General features: G+C 52.3%; 1 protein-coding gene across 16 annotated transcripts in view; it reads left to right on the top strand.

Annotated features, from left to right (window-relative positions):
* PUM1 (pumilio RNA binding family member 1) overlaps positions 1–14,571 on the top strand; it is a 1,312,543-nt gene that overhangs the window by 257,575 nt on the left and 1,040,397 nt on the right. The window lies entirely within an intron of this gene.

Here is a 14,571-nt window from a genome sequence, read left to right as displayed (position 1 = left end):
CATACTTCTGGGACATTCCGCCGTCCTGTGGGATGGGACCGGAGCACTTTGTAAAAAGCATCACATTTTTCAAAAATGTGTCCTTCCTCTCTTTTTACGCGGGGTACCGCATGCGGCCGTAACCCCGCCCAGCGCATCGGCCATCAGTCCTTTTCTCCGTTCTCTTGGGACTGGCCGCACTTGCATCTTCGGAAGATTTTTTTCCTTCCAGTTCCTTCTATCTTGCTCTGGCTTAGCGGTCGTGTGATAGTCAGTCTATGCTGTTTCAGCTAGACTTTCCAAATTGTCAGCGACGCTTCGCTAGGGCAGATCCCCATCCTCTGTGCTTAGTGTTTTGGTCCGGACCACAGTTGGGACTCGTGCTTATATTGCGACTCCCATTCGGTCCGGGCGCTTCAACGTCGTTTCGAACGTTGAGAGGTGTTTCAACGTACTCCCCGGCGCATTTTGAAACTCATCGACGAAAAAAAAAGGAACGACTGGTGAGTTCTTTACTTTTTAGGGCACCCCAGCCGGGGGAGGTGGGGGATCCTTCCCGGGGTCTTTCCGGTCCGGAAGGAGCATCAAAAGCTCTATTACCGTGGCTAGCCCTGAGGTGCCTTCCAGGCCTAAACATTCTACCAGTTTTCTCTGAGGGCATCCGCAAGGGGCCTGTTGACACCGGATTATATTCAGAGGCCCCTCTTGTGGGAGCGGTTTGTGGGCCCAGTTCTACTGAGGCATCGGGTACCAGAGCTTGCTTCGAGGTTTCCTTGGTGCAGTTTCCCATGAAATCACCAGGGATCGCCCTGAGACCTCGGTTGAGGTTGTTGACACTTAACCAAAGTTCAAGGCCCCTCGTGAGGAGGCTGTTACCGGACTCGGGTCCGAGGCCTGTCCTCGAGAGTCTAAGGTGACCATCAGTTCTGAGAGGCCTGTTAAGGTCTTGTGGGTGAGGTGTGTTCTCATCGTTCCCAGTCTTGCGGAGACCCCAGTTCTGTTGAGGGGACACGGAGTGAGGTTTTGGACCATAATCCCTCTGTTACCAGCAGTGCTGAGGTCCTTCCTTTGAAGGCTAGTTTGGCTGTTACGATCTCACAGAAACCTTCTAGGCCTAGGTTTCTTGTATCAAGGCTAAAATTAAGACCCCTGACCCATCCGTGGGGACCCCTGCTCAACTTCCACATGTGCCGCAGTTCTCCTCGGGTGCCGACAAAATGGCCGTTGTTCCTGCCAAGACCACGGTGGCCATTTTGGATATGACCCTTACAACTATGCCATCGGCCCTAGGTGTAGGAGGTGCTTTTTCAGAGTGAACTTCGGATTCCTTGTGCACATCAGTTTCGTCCAGTTTATGACTGGACCGCTTGGATGTCTCTACCGCACAATGTCTCGCTTCCTGCGGCATCAGCGCCTTAGATTTATGTAGACAAAAGTGGGGAAGGGCCCTCTTGGCAACCCTCTCCCTTGCGCCCCTGGAATTACTCCACTCATGAGGCCTCCTCCTGTTACACCTAAATCTTCGGCAGAGGACGCCTTTTTCAGCAAGTTTCAAAAACTGCGTTCCGACCCCATGAAGGAGTACTTTCGAGGCTTGTTCAGGGAGATATGCCCGCCTGCGCCAACGGTCCCGGCTGCGGGGCTTGTGCCTCCGCCGGCGCCACCGTTATCTGCTGTGCCTCCCCCAACTCTTCCACCTCTGCCTCCATTGTCCCAGTGGACAAGGCTATTGTGGTGCCGGATGTGACTCAACACGATCGGACCTGTCGGATGATGTACAGGGTGATCAGGACAGCGAAGACCAGCTCTGCTGTCAGAGCGTTTCATGTCGTGCTGGGCATGATGTCTGTTAGATGTCCAGTACCTGAGGCACCCGCTCTGCAGGAGGGCATGCTTTCGGGGGCGTTCACCTTATCTCCATCGGAGCATACCAGCTTGTTCTGGCAGAAGGACGTTTTGGCCAAGGTCCGTAAAGTTTGGGAGAAGCCACACTCTTGACTGTTGTCAACAAGAAGATTAATGCGAGTTACAGGCTCCATTCTTCGCAAGAGGTGTCCTTGGCGTCCTTTCCGCCCCCTTCACCCATGGTAGTAGCGGCAGCTACTTTGCAATCCAGACCTGCGTCATCCGCCTCTTCGACGGCTACACAGGTTCTGGCCAAAGAGGATAAGCTTCTTGACTCCCTTGGGGGTGGGGGGAAGATTTTCGCTAACTCGACTCTACAGCTGCGTCAAGCCAATGCAGAACTGGTGTTAGCGGGGGTGAATATGAAAATGTGGTAAGGTCTGTCGGAGTTTGACGAGTTTATTCCCGCTGAAAAGTTGGGAAGATTTCAAAGCGTGTTTGTCGGACGCCAGGGTCTTGGCAGAGGATCTCCTGTAGGCTGCGGCGCACCACATTGACACCTCGGCCCGGGGCCTTCTGCTTGGTGTGGACACCTCTCGGTAGGTGCAAGGAGGTGCAGGATAAGGTTTTGGACCTGCCTTTCGATGGTAAGGAGCTCTTTCACTCTACAAAAGACGTGGAGCTGACCAAAACTACGCCTTGTCTGGCCTGGTTAAACCTTTTTTTAGGACACAGATTGTTGTCAAACCCTCGGCCTTCCTCTGGTTTCAGCAGTTTTTAGATTGGAAATCCCGCAGGGTTGACACCCCTTTGGGAAATTCCCGCCGAGGTCAGCAACGGAGTCAGTTTGTCTCCCGCTTCTCAGCCTCCTCCTCGGGGTCAGGTGATGCTGCCACGACAAACCAGCAAAATTAGTGTTTTCTGCGCTCGCACGAGACCCCGGTGGGAGGACGCATTGCATCTCATTGGGAGGCGTGGCAGACCATCACCGAGGACCGGTGGGTCTTGTCAGTCGCTCGGGCGCGCTTCCGCTTACCCCTCCAAATCAATCATCCCTTCCAGCAGTCGGGGTCGCCCTCCCTCAGAGCCGAGTTTCAGAAGTTACTGGATCTCAGGGCAGTGGAACCCGTTCCTCTAGGGGAGTGAGGGGAGGGCTTCTATTCCCGGCTGTTTACGGTGCCCAAACCCAACCAGGCTGGCCTGCGCACCATCCTAGCCCTTTCCCAGTTTAATCTCTCTCTACCCCAAGAGAAATTAAAGATGATCACGCCCTGTCAGATAAAGTCTTCTTTACAGTAGGGCGATTGGCTCAGTGTGGTGGACCTCCAGGATGGGTATATGCATATCCTGATCTGGCATCCGCATCAGAGATGCCTTCGTTTTTCTGTGGGGGAGGAGCACTTTCAGTTCTGAGTGCTCCCTTTTGGCCTCAGCTCGGCACCGCGTGTCTTTACGATGTCCGTTATCGCAGCTTATCTGTGGCTTCAGTGTATTCATGTGTATCCGTATTTGGACGATTGGCTGCTGCGCAGTCCTTATCCGCTGAAAGCCACAAGCAATCTTCAGTCTCTTCTCCAGCTCCTGTTTCACCTTGGGTTGTCGGTAAACTGGCGGAAATCTTCCATGATGGTCTCTCAGGACCTGACTTTCCTGGGTTTTAACACGATCGACTACAGAGTTTACCTGACCGGGGACAGAATGGCGGATCTGTTGGCCACGTGTCAGATCTTTGCGCAGTCGGAGAGTATGTCGGCCTGGTGGTTCCAGAAGCTTCTTGGCCTCATGTCCTCAGGTGTATTGGCTCTTCCCCTTGCTCGATTCAAGATGAGGCGGATGCAAATGGCTCTTCAGAGTTTTTGCCGTCAAGCTGTGGATCCGGACTCCAGGATAATATCGATTCCGGCTTTCATGAGTAGACCTGGTGTGGTAGTCGTCTCTCAGCAACCTGTCGGTGGGTGCGGGTTGCCAAGACCCCACTCCCAAGGTGACGATCACGACGGACTCCTCCCTCCTGGGGTGGATCTTCTTCAGGTCTCCGACCTCTGGTCGCCACAAGACCAGTTCCTTCATATAAATCATTTGGTTTGTGTCCGCACGGACAATGTGGTGTCCATGTTTTACATCAACAAGCAGGGGGGCACCAACTCTCCTCTTGTGGATCTGGCCATTCAGATTTGTGAATGGGCGGTTCAGCATGGTTTCTGACTGGTGGCAGTACACATCCCGGGCCAGCTGAACGTCACGGCAGATGCTCTCAGCCGACAAACAATGGTCAGCTACGAGTGGGAATTGAAAGCGGAGGTCCTCTTGTAGATATTCCAGTGTTGGGGCACTCCAGAAGTGGACCACCTCGCGACATTGGTGTAAAGCCACCGCCGGTGGGGTGTCTGTACTTCCGCTTTCTATGTGGTAGAGGAGAGGCACAGAGGACCCAGCCAAGATTCTCTATTTTGGTTGCTGTGGTCGAGCAATTAAGGCCTAGCTTCTCGGGAGGTGATGCAGGCTGGTTCTTAAGTACAGTGTAGTCCCCAAGTACCCACAAAGGAATGTCCACACACTGTATCGGTTACAAAAGTCTTTATATAATTAATATTCAAAGATATATACAATATCACGATAACTCACTTTGTACTCCGAAAATCAACAATGGTAAATATATACAGTTCTAAAGTGGTACCACTAACGTTCTCCAGCATGGGGTCTGGCATGGATTCACATGCTCATGAATATTCCCTGTCAGGCTGGGAATCCTCGGTACAGAAAAAAAATCGGCATCAGTTTCGTTTCTGATTTCTTTCCTAGTAGTAACCAATCACTGATCTCTGGTTCATATTGCCCACAGCCAATGACTGCCCTCTCCCTAAGCCCCGCCTCCGGCAGCCATCCGCAGATTTTTACCGCATGTTGAAGTGTTGGGAGTCCTCGTGTTAGGCAGAAACCTGTGCAGTTCCCTTAGGGACCACTGCAAAAGATTTAAGACTACAGGTGTTTGGCAGTAATCCCACTTGGTAGCAGTCTGTACCGCACAGATTCACTTGGTAGCTGTGGCTGAGCAGTCAGACTTCCCTCAAGAAGAGTTAGGCAGTATGCAGAGTATACACAATAGGTACAGAGACACAGTAGCACAAACAAACACTGACCAGAGCTTTGGTGTAAAAGTATATAATTATTTATTTAAAAACACACTTGTAATTTACACTAGCAAAAACGAGGTAAGTAAATTCAGCACAGTCACTATCATATATACAACCCTATTCACTTATTAGACAAGTCTTAGTGAGAAACACCACTTATTTTCAATAGAGATGAGCGCTTAACATAAGATGACTCTAATAAGTTGTAAAGAAAGGGAGGAAAAAGGCAGAGTTAAGGAAGCCCACAAGTTTCAATACTTTTACACAGAACCACAGTAAGGCAGGATAGGCAGAGTTCTACTGGAGAGTAAGGAAGTCAATTGCAGGGCCCACTCTTGGAGAGAGCACACAGAAGGGGTCCATGTTCACACAGTGGGGTTATGCCCAAAGAGTCTTGTAGATAGTTCGTACAAAAAGGATGAAATTAAAGTCAGACAAAGTTAGCTAGGTTGTCCCAGGCCAGCCCATGTTAGAAAGTCGAGGCTTTACTGTCACCCCGAACGATCTGTCGCAAGGGAAGCCAGGCGAGACACAGTACCTTAAGCGCGAAGGAAGCTCCAGCGGGGGCAGTTGTTCCTGGCAGCAGGTGCAGGTCGGTGTTTCGTCCAGAGGAAGAAGAGGTCTCGCCGTGGAGGAAAGATGGTCGTTGCTCTGCCAGGGAAGAAACCAGCTACAGAGTTCTCTGGTAAAAAGGTACTACCCTTCTCTTCGCGGTAGTGGTAAACCGTGGTATTCCGGTTGCCGGGGTGCTTGGCACGGGCAAGGCGGCCACGAGATGCTCCAGGAAGGTGAAAAGAAGGCAAAACTGGTTATCCCCACCAGTCAAAGGAAGAAGACTCTCCGGACTGGAGATCTCCTCTGTCGTCGGGGAAAGTGGTGAGACGGTTCAGCAGGGCTCCACCGGTGGTGTCGTCGTTGCAGGTCGGCTCAGCTTCTCCCTCCTCGGATTCTTAGGTCCTGTGGCGACTTCTGAAGTTCCAGTCCCCAAAGCCCTGCTTTTATGCAGCACACCCCCATTCACTCAGCCTAGCTGTCAATCAACATGCTAAGTGGCTCACCACTTGGGCCAATCACACAAGAGTACGACTTGAGTTACCAAGGTAACTCAGTCCAGGGTGCCTGAACCCCCTCCGACACCCCCTGTGGTACCCAGACAGAGTGGCACCACTTTTGGAGGCTTCTTTGGAGAAGCCCGCCAAAAAGTGGAACAAAGGGCTCGACTTGGGTTGGAGTCACAGAAGAGAACACAAACACCATTTTAGAATAGAGTTCTGGCACAAAATACCAACCAGTGAATTAATAAATCGGCGGTATGTTCGAGGCTATAAGAATTAAATAATTAAAGTTGGTAGCTTCGAGCCATGGGAAAATCCCATAGAGATATATTTGCGGTCAAATATAAAAAGTAGTATCCACTGCCACCAGCCAAAATTCGATCAGGGGGGGACAGATGTGCCCTCTCGAACAGACCCCGGGGGAATCAAATTGCCCTGACCAGTACGTCCACAATATGATGGTTTATACTCGTTTCTGTTCATAATTTGGGACTAGCAAAGCCAATGGTGACTTTACATGCCCTGGGAGACAGTAGTCAGTCCCAGGGTATGGAGTCGATGTTTGGGGGGGGGGGGTCGCTACGACACCCCTGGGTTACGACACGGAGGGTGCTGTGTAACCCATATCAAAAAAACACGAGACCCTATGGAGTAAAAGACCCCATAGCCCATAAAACACCCCATAGCCCATAAAACACATGGAAAGTTAAAGGAACACCTCAAATCATGTCTAAGAGTGGGAGCAAAAGAATCTCACTCTTAGCAGGAGACAAAAAAAATAAATCCCAAAAATCCAGCAAAGCTGCTGGGGGACTAGGTTTGGGAAATTAGCCTTACAGAGAATTCTCCCTAACACTTCGTGTTGTAGCTCTCGAGCTTTTGCTGCGTTTTCGCGCTTTTTCAAAGAGAATTTCTCATTTTTCGGTTAAATTGAGTCTCAAGCTCCACTGTCTTTACATCCGATCAATGGGGGCCCGTTTTGGAAGTTTCTACGCCCCTCAAGGGTGAAGATTTCGTCGAACGACGCTTTTGGAGGATTCCAGAAGTTTCTGAGGCCTACCCCGGACATGGCCCAGGAGAAAGGGAGCTTGACGCCCGGGAAGCTGTTCAGGGCCTGCCCTGGATGCCAGCTGCAGAACATGTTCAAGGAAGACGAGCATTCCTTATGCCTCTGTCTTCACAATGACAAAACGCATGTGGAGGAGGACTGTGCGTTTTGCAGGAACATGTCGGAGCGGACCATGAGGGACCGCCATCTTCGTCTCGCCAACTGGCTAGAGAGAAAGAGCCCGTCGGGTGAAAAGAAAAAGAAGAAATCCGAGCGGTTTTCGAAGTCCTGTGAGGGCGCCCCGGCGACTGGGGCCCAACAGAAGGCTAAGCACTGCGAGTCCGCGGGCACCAGGAGCCCCCGAACGGTTAGGCTCCTCGGCTGCCAGGCAGGGCGCATCCTCCCCGGCGCCATCGACCACGAGCCAACGCTCTGGCTCGGGTAAGATGAAATCCGAGAACCCGGCCAAGCTTCTGGAGAGGCCCTGGTCGATCTCTAAGATTTCGGCTGAGGGGGAACGAGGTGGGGAGCCCTCCCCCGAGGAGCCAGGCCTGACGGAGGAGCCAGGCCTGACGGAGGAGCCAGGCCTGACGGAGGAGCCAGAGCCAGGGCCAGGGCCGTCGGGAAATCTACCACCCAATAGGAGAACATATCTTCCTGCACCCTTCCAGCCCTCGAGGCCTGCTCAACCCTCTTCCCCGGTCCACGGGAATGACACTGGCACGGCCACGATGGGCACGGAAGACGAGGGTGGCGACGACAGCGGGGTGGACCTCCTGTCGCCCCTCCCCGCCCCTCCCTAGGCTTCCCCGCCCGGTGAGATTGGATCCTTCCATGCAATCTCCCAGGCATCCAAGCTTTTCCAGCTCTGCCCCGAAGAAAAGGAGGGGTTCCTCTATCAACGTCGAGAGACCAAGAGGAAGACGGTCCTCGCGGTACCTCTACTGGATGACATCTGGGACGAGGGGCTCTCACTCCTCAACCAGTCCACGACGCCGGCAAAGTGTGACCGATACGAAAAGTACCAGGTCCCCGACGCGGCCCCTCTATGCCTTAGAGCACAACCGACCCCGGATTCAGTCCTCTCGGCGGCGGCCAGGAAGAAGGCAGGGGTGGCATCGACTTCACCGCCGGACGGCGAGGGAAAGAAGCTTGACGCGATGGGACAACGAGTCATCACGTCGGTGGCGATGACTATTAGGCGGCCAACGCCCTGGCTATCGTTGCCCGTTACGACAGGGAACTTTGTTATAAAATCGCTCCCTTGTTGGACTTCCTGCCAGACGACAGAAGCCCTGGAAATCCTCCAAGAAGGCGAGGTGGCATCGGAACCACGCCTTAACGGTGGCGACGGACATCGCTGACACCGGTTTCCGCCAGTTGGGCAACAGTGTTTGCCTCAGACGGCGCGGATGGCTTAAGGTGATGGATTTCCGCCAGGACGTCCAAGCCAAAGTGTTGGACATGCCCTTCGACGGGAACAACCTGTTTGGGAAGACAGTCGATGAGTCCCTGCAAGCCATCAAAACTGACACAGCCCGGGCCCTGGGAGTTCTCCTGCAACAACGGCCGTCCTTTCGGAACACTGGAGGCAAGCAAGGGGCCTCCAAGGGTTCCGGAAGCGGTTCCTCTACCTACCGTCAAGCGGCCCGTTCCTCGTCGCAGGAGACCTATAGAGGACGGGGCAGGTCTGGAGGTTCCCGCCGTCGTCGCCAGGGAGGTCAAGGCGGCCTCGAAACAGGACTGAACCGACCGTGGTGTCGGGCCCCCACCAAAGCACCCTGGTGGGAGGCTGGCTGGCGAAGTTCGTCAGCGTGTGGGAGTCCATCTCCACTGACCGTTGGCTACTGGATACCCTGGCCCAGCGGCACTCCCTTGAGTTTCTAAAGTGCCCTGGCGTGCCACCCGTAGCCAGGAAGGAAACCCACTTCTCCAGCATTGGATCTTTCATGGATTCACATGTTTAGAATATTCCCCGTCAGACTGGGACCCCTCGGTACACATATATAGCCTTTTCCAATAGGAAAACTTCCGACACTTTTGTGTCCTATCTATGTCCTTTTAGGACCCGCCTACGCATGCTCCGTAGGCCGTCCCAGTATAAGAGGACCGCCCCCGCGGCTCCCCTTCAGATTTCAACCGTCTCCAAAGTAGTGGGATCTCCTCGTGTTGTCTTACTATTTTGTACAAGGTTGCATTACTTTTGCGTAAGAAAAATGTCCTCCGTGTCAAGAAAGGCGCTATTCCGTCCATGCGCGACGTGCAGCTTGAAAAAAGTTTACGAGGGGGACGGACATATGGATTGTATATATTGCCTCCACCCTCATTCGGCGGATAACTGCGACATATGCAAAGGGTTTTCTCAAAAAACCCTCAAAGACCGGAGTCGACGACTGGTGGCATGGCTGAATGATGGAGCGGGGGCATACCCCCCTTCAAAGGTAGGCTCCACACAATCGGCGAAAACATCACGCCGCGCTACCTCGTCGGAACCACCGGCGAAGAAATCTCGACCGACGGAAAGAGAGTCCTCTGGAAGTCACTCAACTAGAGACTCCTCGTCAAAGAAATCATCTTCATCAAAAAAGCATGAAAAGGAAAGGAAATCCTCCTCGGGCGATCATCATAGATCGACCACAAGTCGAGAGTCGAGTAAAAGCAAGCAAAGTGTGGAAAAGGCGGGACCGCCAAAACCACCTGCTAAGTCACCATCGTCGACGGCGGTCCAGTCATCGGCCTCCACCCTGCCGCTTACGCAGGTGGCATCCACCGTCCCACCGACGGCGTTGACGATGTCCTCGTCGACGGGGGTCCTACAGGAGGCCTGGAGGCCTGAAGTTTTTGATCGGATCCCTCCGGATACGTTACTACAAGAACAGGCTGTGTTGCTGTCCTCGGAGAACGAGAGAATAGCTGGCCCAGCAGACCTAGGGCTACGAGTGGCTGACAAGTCGTCGACGAGGGGATCCGTTATACCGGTATCTGCCCCTCTTCTCAATCCTCAATCTGTTTTGTCGTTGGAAATTCTGTCCACGCTTCAGTCTGTTACAGTCGTTGGACCAGAGACTACCTCAGGCAAACCTGCCAGTGTCACCCGTCGACGAGCCGGGCCCGTCCCGTCAGCCGACGCACCTACGCACGCCAATCTCAACACTGGCACAAGAGGAAGGTGAGCTGCCAGATTCGGAGTCTGACAGGGGAGCCATGTCGGATATCTCATCATCCCCTTCCAGGGATCCAACCTGGGAGTCAGAGGTGGAGTTGGAAACCCCTAGAAGCCCAGCTCACCCGTCCCCTCCGGACGACATTGCGTCATTCCATTCTATGATGGAAAAGGCATGCAAAGAATTTGGTTTGTCCCAGGAAGAACAGACTGTTTTTTGTTCGACCACATGGGTAAGAGAAGGTGGTCTGTGTTCTTGATACCAATACTAGACCGTGTGGAAGGAGGGGTTGCAGACAATGCGTCACCCGTTTTCACAGCCGGCAGTGAAAGGACGCCTGGAAAAAAAGTTTAAGGCTCCAGAGTCTACCCCCAAGTGTTTATCCTCCCAACCAACGCCAGACTCGGTGGTGTCGGCGGCAGCGGCGAGGAAGGCGAAGGCCCAGCACAAGTGCATGACTCCGCCTGAAAACGAAGCGAGACGCCAAGATGCCTTTGGCAAAAAAGTGCTATCCGTGGGAGCGACCACAGTAAAGGCCGCAAACTCTCTGGCAATTGTTGCCAGATACGATAGGGAGATGTGGCACAGGCTAGCTCCGTTGCTTGATCATCTTCCGGAAGAACATAGAAAGGCAGCGATGCTACTTGTCGGAGAAGGTGAGGAAGCCTCAAATCACGCAATAAACCTCGCGGTGGACCTCGCTGAGTCAGGCTTCAAGCAAGTCAATAATGGGGTCGTATTACGTCGACAGTCATGGCTCAAGTGTACCTACTTCAGGCCAGAAGTACAATACAAAGTTTTAGATATGCCCTTTGAGGGAGACCTTCTTTTCGGTGAGAAGGTGGACGAAGCCCTAAAGGGAATGAAAGAGGACTTGGACACGGCACGTTCATTGGGTGCCCTCCAGAGTGGCAGAAGCTACAAGTCTTTTCGTCCCTTTAGAGGGGCTTCAGGTAATTCAAGATTCTCTGCGTCTGGAGACCGATCCTTTGGCAGATCGGCTTACCCCTCCCAGGGATACAGACGTGCCTCCCAAACGGCAAACTGTCGCCGGAACTTCCAGACTTCCAGGAAAAGACCATCATATCCGTCGTCGAGAGACAAGCAAAATAAAGATCAGGAGTGACGTACAACACACCGTTCTGGGGGGACGAGTTTCAGCATATGTCGACGAATGGGAACGAATAACGACGGATCAATGGGTGCTGAATACTATAAGAAACGGACACTCTCTGCAATTCAAACACAGCCCTCCGCAAATTCCACCTGCGTTCACCGCTCATTCCCATCTGAAGATACTGCAACAAGATACTGCAACAAGAGGTAACACTCATGTTAGCAAAGGGCGTGATAGAATTAGTTCCAACATCACAGAGGACAAGGAGTCTACTCAAGATATTTCGTCGTAAAAAAGCTGAACGGCAAATGGCGTCCCATTTTAGACTCACGCGATCTCAACAAGTCTTTAAAGAGCCTAAAATTCAAGATGCTCACTCTGCAGGAAGTGATCCGCGCCGTTCAAGAGGGGGATTTTCTAGCATCCCTGGATTTACAGGACGCGTATTTCCATATTCCAATGTGTCGGAAACACAGAAAATTCCTAAGATTTGTAATAGGGCGGACTCACTACCAATTCACGGTTCTTCCTTTTCGGCTCAAGACATCCCCCAGAACGTTCACGAAATGCCTGGCTCCAGTAGCGGCCTGGCTAAGGAAGCAAGGCCACCACGTATACCCATACCTCGACGACTGGCTGGTAAGGGGATCCTCCCCAGCGTCGACCAACACAAGTTTACAAGCCACCATGCAGCTTCTACAACAGCTGGGATTCGCCATAAACTTCGAAAAATCCTAGCTGCGGCCATCAAGAAAGCTGGTATTCCTGGGGGCACAGTTCGAGACCCAGTTAGGACTAGTGAAACCTTCTCTCGACAGAACCTCAAGACTCAATCAACAAGCGTGCCGACTACGGCGAAACACCAAGATCTCAGTGAGAAAATACGTTTCGGTCCTAGGGGCCATGGCATCCTACATCCATCTGGTGGGAAACTGTCGCCTATTCATGAGGCCAGTCCAGGAATTCCTCGCGGACCGATGGACGCAGTCTCAAGGATCGTGGTCAGACAAGATAACCATCGACGACAAGCTGCTTCGGACCCTTCAGTGGTGGCAGAGTTTCCACAATCTGAACAACGGTGTACCCCTACAGGAGCCAGAGTTTCAGCGAACCATAGTCACGGATGCGTCCCTAACCGGATGGGGAGCCCACATGGGTGCTCTCCAAACGCAAGGTCGATGGTCTCCAACGGAGTCACTCCTACACATAAACGTGTTAGAGCTCAGAGCAGTACGATGGGCCCTGAAGGCATTCCTACCACACATCAAGGGTTCGCGAGTACGAATACTGACCGACAATACAACGGCCATGTTTTATCTGAGGAAACAAGGAGGGATGCAATCAAGAACTCTTTCCATAGAACCCCAGAAAACATGGCATTGGGCATTAAAGCACGTCATTTCCATCGTGGCTCATCACCTCCCAGGAGTGAGGAACTCCCTCAGCAGAAGCATGGCCCACATACACGAGTGGGAAATGGACACAGTTCACCTGTTGAAAGTGTTCGAGAAATGGGGTCACCCCCCTCTGGACGCCTTCGCGAACAAAGACAACAAGAAATGCGAGCAATTCGCAAGCAGATGGCCTCAAGAGGGTTCCATGGGGGAGGCATTCTCCTTCCCATGGACGGACATGTTCCTTTATGCTTTTCCCCCGTTCCCCCTCATACGGAGGACAATACAGTGGATACGCAGATACAATTGCTGGGTAATTCTAGTGACACCATACTGGCCAAGGCAACCGTGGTTCTCCTACCTGCTTCACCTGTCGCTGGAACATCCCATAGCGTTTCCGAAAGTCCCGAACCTACTATCCCGGGACAAAGGCACGGTGTGGCATCACGACCCGGACAGTCTCAACCTTACAGCCTGGCTCCTGACTTTTCGGGGTTCGGTGCTTTAGACGTTTCGGAGGATTGTCAAAAAATTCTGCAGGCGGCAAGAGCCCCTTCTACAAACCAATCCTACTCCTATAAGTGGCGGAGGTTCTGTGAATGGTGTAGAGGACAACAGGGCCTACAGCCGTTGTTGGTGACGCCGGAACAAGTTCTCCCTTACCTGCTCTTCTTGGCGGAGAGGGGATTATCCTTCACATCGATAAAAGTGCACCTGGCGGCCATCTCGAGGTTCACAAGGAAGAGGCAGTCGTCTCCTCTATTTAGCGACAGACTTGTAAAACACTTCATGAGGGGTTTATTTCGAGCTTTTCCTCCGGAAAAACGTTTCCCCCGACTTGGAGTCTTAACACAGTGTTGGCAGGCTTAATGAAACCGGCTTTTGAGCCTATGGCCACGTCCGACATAAAATTAATTTCGTGGAAGTTGGCCTTCTTGATTGCTATCACATCAGCTAGAAGAATCTCGGAACTGCAAGCGCTGGTCGTAGACCTGCCATACCTAAGATTCTTTAAGGACAAAGTAGTCCTGGCAACTAATCCTATGTTCGTCCCAAAAGTTCCGACAGTGTATCTCAAACACTCGTCCATTGTTCTCCCTACTTTCTTCGCCACACCATCGGCAGCAGAAAAAGCTCTTCATACCCTGGACATTAAGAGGGCTCTGAAATTTTACCTACATCGTACACAGGAACTCAGGTCTACTCGACAACTGTTCGTCGCATATGGTCCGTCGACGAGAGGAAAACCGATCTCTAAGCAAGGATTGGCTCGATGGGTCTCATCGACGATTGCGTTTTGTCACTCTAAGGCCGGAAGGCCACTGCAGGGACATCCTAGAGCCCATTCTACAAGATCGATGTCCTCCAACAGCTTTATGGGCAGGAATTCCGTTGACGGACATATGCCAAGCTGCGGCATGGTCAGTGCCCCACACGTTTACCCGCCACTACTGCCTTGCCAGGCAGCATGCGGACGAGGTGCAGATGGGAAGAGCTGTCCTGCGCCACCCGTTTCAGTAAGGTAAGCTCCACGCTGTGGAGAATCTGTTGTCTACCTTTTAATGACAGTATATTGTATGTGGGTAAGGTTATGAGTTAACTTATTCCTACTGTACATATGCATTGTGTAGTACGGTGAGGGTATATTACATTACATTCTCACCACCGTCTCAAGTGTTACTGCTATACAATCTATTCTAAGCATGTGAATCCATGAAAGATCCAATGCTGGAGAAGGGAATAGTTTCTTACCTGTAACTCCATTTCTCCAGCATTGGTATCTTTCATGGATTCACATGCGCCCGCCAACCTCCCCGGAATGTAATGTATTTGAT

The sequence above is a fragment of the Ambystoma mexicanum genome, chromosome 11, assembly GCF_040938575.1.
Source record: "Ambystoma mexicanum isolate Mex_15411 chromosome 11, UKY_AmexF1_1, whole genome shotgun sequence".
Taxonomy (NCBI): domain Eukaryota; kingdom Metazoa; phylum Chordata; class Amphibia; order Caudata; family Ambystomatidae; genus Ambystoma; species Ambystoma mexicanum.
The sequence above is the reverse complement of the archived record's forward strand: the minus strand, read 5'-3'. Positions and strand labels throughout refer to the sequence as shown.